General features: G+C 40.6%; 1 protein-coding gene across 1 annotated transcript in view; it reads right to left on the reverse strand.

The window, feature by feature from the left end:
* Window positions 1-11,887, reverse strand: part of GRM7 (glutamate receptor, metabotropic 7) — a 942,809-nt gene that overhangs the window by 35,185 nt on the left and 895,737 nt on the right. The window lies entirely within an intron of this gene.

The following is an 11,887-nucleotide window of genomic DNA, read 5'->3' on the forward strand; positions in this document are numbered from 1 at the left end:
CCTTGGGAACCCTGGACCATTGGAGAAGTCCCGAGCCCTTTTCACACACTTCTATCATGCATCCGTGTATCGTGTCTAATAAGGCTAGCTGTTCTCCCTTCTCCTGTGGACGATATAAATTCCTGGAGGAGTGGCAGCTTGCTGTGTCTCCACTATGTGCACCCAGACCCTGACAGCAGTAAGCACTCCATAAATCATGTGGGGTGGATTCAGTCAGGCTCCATTAGAATCAAGATTAGTCGATGCCAAAAAGTGGAAATGTCTCCCTTTCTTTTCAGACTTAATTTAATCTCTTTAATCAGCCTCACAAGGCTATTTGATTAAATGTAAGAGCCCTGGATTTAAATTGGGCTTCTGCGGTGTCTTTATCACCCATGTGGTAACCGCATCGAAAGGTGCCAGCTAAAATAGCGCCAACAGAACCCTGTTTCCTCCCATCACACACAGTACATGCGTCTCCAGCCGCTCCAGCCTCCTGGCCTTGGAGAGAGAAACGGCCTGCATTTTTATCTGGTGTTAATAATTCTCTCCTCCTCCTATAGCCATCCATCTTTATTCTCCATCCTGGCTGAGCTATATACCTTTTCGTAGATAAGGTGACCCAATGGCTACTCAGAGCTGGTGATTATCTACAGGAAAGACAAATTCTTTTTCCAGATTGCACTATAATCTAAATCTTCTATAATGAGGGATTTTTTTTTCTCTCTCTCTCTTTTGCTTAAAGATGAACTTGTCAGTCCCAAGATATTGCACTTCTTTAATGAAAGGATGCAGGGGTGTACTGGGGTCAGAATGGCTTCTAATGCCTCTTCCATCAGTAACACCTTGGCCAATTTTTGTAACCCCCGGAGCCGTTGTTTATGCACCTGTGCATGAGGGTGAGACCACCTGCCACATTGTGCCGCCCTGATAACGAAATAAGATGCTGTCTGTGTAAGCGCATGTTAAAACCCAACTATGAAATGCTGAAATGCCATATAAGGGTGAGGCGACTGTAAGCATTAGTTGTTGATGTGATTTCAATTGTGTGGATTTTAAACAATCTTTTTCTGAAACATAGATGCATTGATACTCTTCTATTGAGAGTATTTAGTTACCTGTAGTATCAATTTTATTTTGTTTTGTTTTATTGGATTGGCTAAAAAGCTCATTTGGGTTTTTGTATGATGGTACAGGAAATCTGAATGAACTTTTTGGCCAAACCAATTTAGAAAATTCAAGAGTAGGAAGGGAAAGTTTTTGCTTTCCCTCTCCCTATGCCGCCCTTTTATATCTTGAGGTCTGGAAGAGCATTGGAAATACTGGGAGAGGTTTCTCTGCAGCAGAGCTGTAGTGTATTCAACCAGTTTGATAGAACTGGCCTGAGATTAAGGACATTTCACTGGCTATTGTTCCCAACTTCCCAAGCTAGTTTTATAGTAGAAGTTCTCCCAAAATATAAATTGGCAGCAAAGACTCCTCTGGGTCATGTATAACATCACTAACTGTCCATGATGCACATAAAACTTTTACTTGTTAGAATGTTGGACATCTTTTGCTTTGCCTATGTTTTTCTCTCACTCTCAAACATTCACAAAGCACCTTCCAGGCAATGATATCAGGGCCTAACCAGACATAGGACGAACAAGACATGGCAATTTGACTCTAAGGAAAAGGACCAAGCATTTTCCAGCCAACATTAGAATCCACAATTGACCATTCACCAATGAAACTTGCTTCCTGAGATGGAGCAAAGGCCTGTGTCTCCATCTCTAAATATTTAACTTTGCTTCTCTTTCTGAGCATCACTGACCTGACAGGTAAACATTCCCATCAGTCCCCTCTGAGTGGCGGTTAAGAAAACCATCCTCTCCAGTAGCCATGGGGTTCTACTGCAAGACATGTGATGGCTATGAAGTTGCCACCTGACCTGCTTTTCGAGAAGTATGTGCAACTGTAGAATTAACAGATATAGCAATTAAAAGAGTGTATGAAAGGAATGGGGAACTGTGCCAACTGAGAGAGAACTGTTTTCAGAAAACTTTTTTTTTTTTTTTAAACTGACAATGATGATTGCATATTTCACACTGGAAACCACTCTTGACTAGATGCTACAAAAGAAATCAGCCCCACTGCTCCCAGAGAGTCTGAAGACTGTTTGCACAGTCAACAGAGACTGCTGAGAACAACACATCTCTCTCCTGTAAGGGAAGTTCTTCTCCTCTATTTTTCCTGAGCTATGGCTCAGCTGTCCAGTAGACGTCTGTGATGATTTCAGTGTACCACATCTTTGCTCTCCAGCAGAGTAGACACTAGGTCACAGGTACTCACTGAGCACTTAGAATGTGCCATTGCAACTGAAGAACAAGTTTTTCAACTTATTTACTTCAAGTTAATTCATTAGCCACAGGTAGCCAATGGCTACTGTATGAACTGAGCGGTTATTGTTTCACTGGTGATGCTCATAATATCAACTAATTATTTGGCCATTATATACCAAACATTGTGTTAAACATAGGAACTAATTTAATCCTAATAACAACCCTACATGTATGAGGTAGTTAATAATATTATACCCATTTTGAAGATGAGAAAACCGATGCACAGAGAGTTAAGCAATCTAGAACAGGGCAAAGTAGGGTTTAGCATCTAGGCTGCCACTTCATAAAATCACGGTGCATTTTTAAAAGCAATGGCCATTTTAACAGTGGTTATTCTGACAGTTTTCACTTTCTGATTGGGTAAGAAGGCATGAAAAACATCAAGAAAAGTATGAAAATAGTTTATCTCTTTGAGGACCTCCCAGCTAAACAAAATCAGAGTTGCCCTGCTGAGCAGTCTGAAACGACTGCATAAGGATGTATCAATTCATTTTGCCCATGAAGGGCATGACCTGGGGCTCACTAAGTGCAGGAAAGATGACTGTTAACCCAGCTTCTTATCTGCTGTTGTCATGGAGACTCAGCTTTAAACAAAGATGGTGCTATGTTTTCTGCTCCAATAATAGAGCTCAGCAATTAGCTTCATCTTTATTTAGTCTGTGGTACCAGTCTGGAAGAGTCTCTTGAGAGAAGACCTTGAAATAGCTTCTCACTGTGCTAGCAGACGGCTAGAGATGGCTCCTGGGAACGTGAGTGGTGGATGCTGCTGGTGTGATAAACCTGAATATGTGTGTGTGTATATATGTTTTTAATTAGTCTTTTTAATATTCTGGAAAACTCTGTAAGTGTCACCATCGCACCAGCCACATTGCACATGTTGATTATAAGAAGGGATTAAAAAAGAGTTCCCAAACCTGAATGTGCATCAGAGTCCCCGGGGAGGACACATACAGGTGACATTTGATGAGCAGCAGGTTAGGGAAGAAAAGATTTAAATTAGAAGCACAAACTAAAATGCATTTCAGATCTCTTAATGGCAGATTTTCTGTTATACACTGGATATTTAAATTGGTCCCTGGTATTTTCTTAAATATCTGAGTATTAACAGGTGGTAATAGCAATGTAAACATTGCTGCAATGGTGACCGTGTTGAATGCATTTATGCCAAAAGTTGGGACAGTAGTTTCTCTGTTATGAAATGAAATGAAACTAAGTGTGTTTGAATGTCCATTCCCAGGTAGCTCCTCTGGTCTCTGATAGTGCAGTGAAATTTTGGCTTTAAGGCACAGTTGCTCATTAAACAGTCAATACTAAATATGACAAGAGAAGATGTGGGTTGATATCGCAGTCGGAAAATCTGGCAGGTTTTTCCAAATAAACATCAGACACACGTGGATTATTTGACAGTCTTGAATTTTATTGTGTTGGTGTACAGAGGAAGAGGGGTACAAGAGATCACAGGGGAGAGGATCAGATTGAAATCTCCAAGTTCTTTCCTAGAGGGAAGACACAGAGAAAAGTTCAGTTAATTGTAGGTAATGTAATAACGCTGATGGCTAACTTTCCAACAGAGCTGGCCATGGTGCCAACGCTGTTCTTAGTGCTTTACTGTCGTATGAGGGCTCCCCTGGTGGTTCAGTGGTAAAAAGTGCGTCTGCCAATGCCAGAGACGGCGGGTTTGATCCCCGGGTTGAGAAGAGCCCCTGGAGAAGGAGATGGCAACCCACTCCAGTATTCTTGCCTGGTTAATCCCGTGGACACAGGAGCCCGGTGGGCTACAGGCCATGGGGTCAAAAAGAGTTGGACATGACTGAGCGACTAAACAAGAACGACTGTTGTATGCAGGCGTATGTTACCAATGACAAAACGGAGGCAGAGATAACCTTTTCTGAAGATCATCTTTGCCTGCTTGGCATAAATGCCTCCCTTTTTTCATTTATCTTGCCTCCTCTGGGAGCAGGGATGATGCCCCACTGATACTACCATCCTTGCTTCTAGAACACAGAAGGCAGAGCATCCAGCCCCCAGGAGGAGACTGCCTTCCTTGGTAATTGATAACAGTAACTCACGGTAGGGATCTTTCCTACTTAATGGCACTAATGTCTCCCCTAAATAAAGCCCCATGATATGATCCTAGTAGACCAAGATCCCAACTCCCATTTACGATAATTTCCCCTTATTTGGGAATGCTGAAAGGACTGGTTAGTATGTAGTAAGGACCACCCTGGACCAAGATGGTTCTGGAAACTGGACAGAGTCTCCTCTACTCATTAAGTGCATTGGCGGGCTGGGTGGCGAAGCTCCCTGGGGACCCTCAGAAGTAGGCAGCAAATACTTGCCTTGGCCAGTTGCCTGACTGCCACTGCAGATGCTCCACTGTGGTCGGACTTTTCACCTGAACAGAAACAACAGCTCAAGTCTCAGTCTGGACTTTGGCAAACCACGGGAAATTAAAATGCAAATGAAGTTTGCAAACATGACAGAATCGAGGGAAAGAAGAATTAAGCTCTGAGCATGAAAATCTAACATTTCTCATGCTAACCCTAGGAAGCCAGCTTAATCAGATTTTCAGCTAACACGGACAGTAATGACCCTGGTGGCCCACTTCTTTGTAGAGCTTTGCGGTGGCAGAAGCAAAAGAGAGAAGGAGCAGGTGATGAAGCTGGGGAGGGAATTAGCTCTACACCTTTGTAAGCCAGGAAAGTGCCATTTTTTAATGCTAGCAAATCCTTTTCCGAGTTTAATTTCCTTCACTTAGGTTCCCATGCCAAATTCGATCACCTGATGCAGAGGTAGAGTCTGCTTATAGTCATCAAAATGCATGACCTGTGATTTTTACTCTGAACAGACTGCGCCCTGCCCAAGTATGTTATTCTGTGGAGTTTGATGCATTCTTAAGAGTTAGACATTTCTAACTCCAGAAGGCCATGTTCTTTGAGGCAGAAACAATAGTCTTTAACTTTTTTCAGACCACCAGAAGAATTCAATAGTAGGAGACATGACATCAAGAAGCCTTATCATTCAAAGTACCATTAAGGAAAAAAACAAACCAAAACACATCTTATTCTAAAATGGCCCTGGAAACAGCTTATGATTTCTTCCCTGAAGGGCCTCTCTCATCTTCAGGAAGTTGAAGACTCCTAGAATCAACTAATGAGAACAATAAATGCTCATGTGATAGACTATGGTAGACTGAAACATTCTGTCCTACTCCACTCAATTTTAGAGAAGTTTATGAGAAAGAATTCTGGCCATGAAAGCCAAGTTCAGGCACGTATTCGTGGTGTGTGAGTCACTTGAAATTGCTTTATGGTTCTGAGCCTCAGTTTCCTCATTTGAGGCTCCCCATGTTAAGTGGGGACAGTAAGACCTGTCTCACTGGATGGCTGAGCACTTTGTAAGTCTATAGGCATAATATGGTGCAGTTATAACAACCATCAGAATGGATATTATTGTTATTGCTTTGAAGCACAATTCTAGGCCCTTTGATAATGAGATGAATGAGCCTGGCCCTTTGGGTCAGTCTTGTATTTGATGTAAGCTTGATAAATACCAAAGTATCAATGGAGATCCTAGAGATCTTATTAATTGATGTTGTTGTAATATCTCGGCCTAGAAAGGAAATCAGATGTGTTTCACAAGTGAAGACTGAGTGATTCTGTTCCACTCAGCCATTAGTCTATCACTCAAGACATACCCAGAAGTACTATTTGTACTTAAAATGCACTTCAGCTTGCCAGTTGGCCTGGAGTGACCTGTCAGAGTTAATCACAGGGAGTGGTTCTTATATCAGGTGGTATGAGCCTAGCTGTCCCACAGCAGTCTTGCTGAGTGACTGATCACCTTCTGTGTCAATTTTACCTAGCCCAAAGACTATTAATAACCCATCAGAGACCACCGTGACCCATCTCAAAAACAGAGCTTATGGTACTTAGAGAAAAGGTTCCTGACTTCATAGCAATCCAGATGTCATTCCTTCCAACTCTGATGGTTCACAGTAGACAAAAAAAATAAAATAAAATAAAAATGTAACCATGAAAGAAGAAGGGAAAGAAAAGCCAATTACAGTGACACAGAGAGATGATCACAGACCAACAATGCTGCCCTATATATGCACAGCCGTTCATAAAGGAAGGTTTTCGTGTACGTGGTTCCATGTCATCTCCATAGTGTCTCAGCAAGGAAAGCTTCCTCCTGTTTCACAGAAGAGGAGCCTAAAGGTGATACAGGACATGACTTATTCAAGGTCACAGAGGTCCATGAGGTGGTGAAGCTTATGCCGCTCAGAGTATCAGCGCCATGGTTAGGACCCTGCTGCAGGTTTCCTTATTCTTAGCCAGAGAAAAGAAACAGCACACACAAGGTCATAAGTGATATCAGGACCACAACTTACAGAGAATGGGATGGCTGACTCCTGTTATGTCCTCTAAATGCTTGGATCAGCTCAACAAGAAGAGGCTTTGGAGTGATCTTCTCAATCCTCTTTGAACAAGCTGGGGTCTCCAGAGGTTACTCTGAAAGAGGACAGAGATATAAAAGGAACTGAAAAATAATCTTATATTTGAAAAGAAAAAAAAAGACAATGATAATATTCATGTGGATCATAAAAAGAAATAATGATTACCTTTGATTCCTAGAGAAAGTTAATTTAAAATGCATCCGAATTCCATTGTACAGCCAAAAAAAAAAAAAAAAAGAACATCTGCGGAGCTGAGACATGTCTTTAGTAGCAGAAACCAGAGTCACCATTGCTTGTGTCCTGAGAAGATGCTCATTCACAGTAATTGGAAGGAAGAAAGATTGTAGAGTTTAACTGACCTTGGTTTAGGACATGCTGTTTTCTTTTCAAATGCAAATTAAACGGGGGTCTAAAACACAAACTCTGTCCTGAATGCCAGTCTCTGAGAAAATGCACTGAATATTTAGAAGAAAAAAAAATTACATTGATCATGTTTCTGTTTTTACCAAATGAGAAGCTATAACCATTTAACTCAAGCACTTAGGATTCATTTCCAAAGATAACTTTGTTTTCTGTTTTTTGTTTATTTTATTTTTATTATTATTTTTAAAATATAAATTTATTTTGAAGTTGATGTTCCCTTCAAATGAAAACTGGTCTCCGCAGTCCATACAAGGAAACAAATGGGCATAAAACTTGGCTGGTTTCATCCACAGGGTAGCTCATCAGTAGGAATGGTATTTATGCAAGTGCAGGAATAGCGCTGACCATCAGTTTTAAGGGTTATCAATAAAAACAGTGTTTTGAGACCTGTGACAACAGGGTCAAATACTGCCTCTTGTGACTTTAGAAATTTTATCTGGAAGACTACGCCTCTGCTTGCTGAAGCTGTAGACTTGGTGCTTTCTTATTGTTAATAACTCCTCTATGCTGTTCTCAGTTGTGTCTGACTCTTTGCGACCCTATGGACTGTAGCCTGCCAGGCTCCTCTGTCCATGGGGATTCTCTAGGCAAGAATAAGCGTTGCCATGCCCTCCTCCAGGGGATCTTCCCAGCCCAGAGATTGAACCCAGGTCTCCTGCAATGCAGGCAGATTCTTTACCATCCGAGCCACCAGGGAAGCCTAAGAAAACTGGAGTGCCCCTTCTCCAGGGGATCTTCCTGACCCAGGAATTGAACTGGGGTCTCCTGCATTGCAGGTAGATTCTTTATCAGCTGAGCTACAAGGGAAGCCCTACTTGGTAGGTATTTACTGTTGCCTACTGCATCCTGGGTGAGGCTGGGAGCCTTTGATATGTGATACATTACACTCCATTCATGCCACAGACATTTTCTGAGGCCTCAGTGTTTGCAGGCACCGTATTCACAGCACAGAGATGAGCAAGTTTCAGTCCCTCTCTACACAGCTTCTGTCATCCTCAAAACCCTCTGCCTCAGTACACAGTAGTAGCGCAGTCTCGCAGAACTGTGATCCCACCCCATGACCCAGCACGTTCTTTGTATCTCAGCTTGTTTGTGCTTCCTTGTTTCCTGCCTCCAGCCTTTTCTTTATGGCTGCCTGGAGGCCTTCATCTAAGAGCAGCTCAAACAAACCCCTCTGGGTGATGCTCTCCACACTCCCTCCTGCTACTTCTTCTAAGATCCCCTGTCACCTGAATTGAAATTGCTTACCTGCGAGTCCTCTGTTAGATCTGAGGTCCCTGAGGGTACTGTCTGCTTCTCTCCCCCATTCCTAGTCAGTTTAGGGCTGACTCAGGGGACCGGTGCTCGACAAACACTTTTCTGACTGACCCAACTTAAAAACACTCTTCTGTTTCACAGACTCTGGCCAGACGGTGTGGTGCCAGATTTCAATGTAAAAGTTGACATAGTTTTCAGGACTCGGGGAAATGACGTATATGTTCCTTTGATGTCATGAACTAGTAGACATCCTAGGCATGTGGACTTTTCATTCCATTCAAGTCCAACCAAAGTTACAGAATGGGGAGGGAAGATATTAATTGGTTTTTGAGGATGCCGAGACCAAACCCTGATGAGAGAAACGGGGGTACTTCACAGAGCACTTAGGCAGAAAGAAATATGCTGGCAAGATTTATAGCTGCATTTATTTCTAAGGTGGTTCTATGTAAAAGGCCAGGGAACATATATTCCTTGCTAAGCTGTACTTATAGAGTGTTCTTAAATGGAATTTCAGTTGAAGGCATCTTCAGTTAACTCAGGGTTACTGCCTTGAATGTCAAAGAGGAAGGGGGCGTCTCAACACATTACAAAAACTGAGATTGCACACCTCTGAAAAGCTTAAAAATGTGAAACAACCCGAATGCAGAAATGATAAACAAGAAATTATAAAAAACATAAATGGTGTACAATACCATATAATACATTAGTGAACTGTCCATAATATTGTAACCAATGCACTTGCTCAGAACCTGGACAAATATACCTGGACAAAACAGGATTCAGTACTGTTTAAGCAGAATGTAAAATCAGACTTGGGACTGTCCATATTTGCAAGGCTGAATTCAACTCAAAGTTTTCCAATCAGAAAAACCATCCTGTGGTATGAAAATACACCTCCTAACACAACAACGTGTTTCCTGATCTGGTGATGGTGCCAGATTAATGGAGGATTTTAATTTATATGCGATCAGTTTTTGTTTGTTTTTTGCTTCATTGAAGTTTAAAATAAATATCACTGGATTGATAATACTGCAGAATTTCAAAATTAAACACCATTCAGACAAGAGATAGAGGCAGTGCTGAGTCAGGTGATATCTGATCTACTGTATCTGTCAAAGGAGAGTGGGTTTCAGGGCAAGTATTTTCAAATCGGGTTATTCTGTCTGTCTGAATTTGAACCTGCTTCCTCTAAATCCCCCAAAAGCAGATGTTTGATTTGCTCAATATCATCTGCCTTTGTTGGGGCATGGTGGCCTACACTGAAGTTTTACAGAATTTCACTCTAGAATTGATAGGTTTTTCTTTACTGTTTTGTGGCCCCGAAAATAGGCACAGAGATGGATTTGAAGGAGCAACATGACAGGCCTTCTTTCACTCTTTGCCCAAGCTGTCCAGTCTCACTGGAACTTGAACATGGTCATATACTCCCCTCTTTGAATACCTGTAACTTAGACCAACTTCCATTCTCAATTATTTTTAAGTAACTGTGTAAGATGTTTATCATTAATTTATGAAGCCACTTCTATAATCTTTGAATATTCTTTCTTTTTTAGTTTTTAAATTATGAAAGTATGATAACACATTTACAGAAGATTTGGAAAATACAGAACAAAGTTACATATAGTTCTACTATGTATTACAGTTATTTTTAAGTAGATGAATATTTTTGGTTGGAGTTTTAGTATCAAGCTCTCAAAAATTAATAGAATGAATAGATAGAAAAGTAGAAGGATGTAGTAGACCTGAAAAGCACTGTTAACCAATTCAACCTAATTAAGGTTTATACATTTTTAAATTGGCAGAAAAGGTGAGCACCTAATCAAACTCTTTGAAACAAGAAAATCCTAGAAAAAAGTTTGTTTCTAAGCAGCAGATCCTAAAAGTACTTTTTAACCGGAAGGTTGACTTACAACATTTTCATCTTGCACCCTTTAAACCAAAAGGCATCGACTGAGAATGGAGCTAGGGAGAATTTTTAATGGATTTGGATTAAATCTATCATTTTTACCCAGGGAAACTTCCTTCCCATTTATGCTCAGGCAGTTTCATGTAAGAGGACTATTAAAGTGATGAGCTGCAGTGTTTTGACAAGTACTTGTACTGGAAAACTTGAAATCTCACTGGAATACAGTTATAAATTCACTGGGACAGAAGAATGCCCTATTTAAAAACTAGGACAGACCGTGTTAATATGGAAAAGGGAATAGCTATGTGAACAATACATCTCAAATTAAAGACTGAGTTGCTGGCATCCATCTAAATCAACAGTAAATGTAATTATACTTTGAAAGCACTCTTGTCCTGTCTTACAGTTCTAAATGGATTAAAAGGAAAAGAATATGATTGGTACTCAGAATACCATTATAAAAACAAAGATGGAAAGAAGCATAGCAATGATCTGACAAAATGGTCCTCGATAGGAAAGAGGAAGACTAGCCCACATTATGACGCAATACTTCCCCCTCCTGTGTCTGCTCTCTTACTTGACATCTCTAGAGAGAAGTGCTTCTGTTGATTTTATTAGTATAGTAGGAGGTTTAGAGGAAAACAAAAGGGGGCCTTTTATTCACAGCCACCCCATGAATTTAATGACACTATTCCATGTTTTCTTTTTTGTTTGTTTTTATTTATTTATTTAAAATTTTTAAATTTTATTTTTAAACTTTACAATATTGTATTAGTTTTGCCAAACATCGAAATGAATCCGCCACAGTTTTCTATTGTTTGTTTTCCTTCAGTATGAATTGCCCTGACCAGGTGGACGGGGATGCTTGCCAAAGAAAGTGTTACTTTTTACTATTCTATCATATTGCTTAGGCTGAAACAGGGAGGTACTATTACTACAACTTCTACTATTTCATAGCATTTATCCTTTAGTAAGGGCTGAAAGTGATACGCCGGTCTGGGCAAAAAGTTTGTTCAAGTGTTTTCCATAAGATGTTACAGAAAAGCCAGAATGAACTTTTTGGCCAACCGAACATAACCATCAGTGGTGAGTCAGTAACAACTCTCAGAGCAGACCATTCCCATGCCTGTTCACACATCACACAATTGACCATTTGTTCTAAGGTATAAGTTTGAATACCCGAGGTATTTATTGGTATTTCTTGGGTTTGACTAATGTTGAAATTTATCTTTAGACTCTTTAGGTCTTTCACTGAACCTCTCTGTGCTTTCTCAGATAAGTGAAGGTGGTTCCTTGTTTCTCTTAGGCAGAATTATGAGTCCCATGTCCTCTTTAATTCATCATCAAGCCCAGCCAGCAAATCTTTTCTATTTCTTTGCTGCAAAAAAGGAACCATGACCATTTTGGGTTTGAGGTGGTACAGTCATTCATTGATATTTCTCAAAATATATTTAATAAAAAAGTAAACCAGGACAAATATTT

The sequence above is a fragment of the Bison bison genome, unplaced genomic scaffold, assembly GCF_000754665.1.
Source record: "Bison bison bison isolate TAMUID 2011002044 unplaced genomic scaffold, Bison_UMD1.0 scf7180017864492, whole genome shotgun sequence".
NCBI lineage: Eukaryota > Metazoa > Chordata > Mammalia > Artiodactyla > Bovidae > Bison > Bison bison.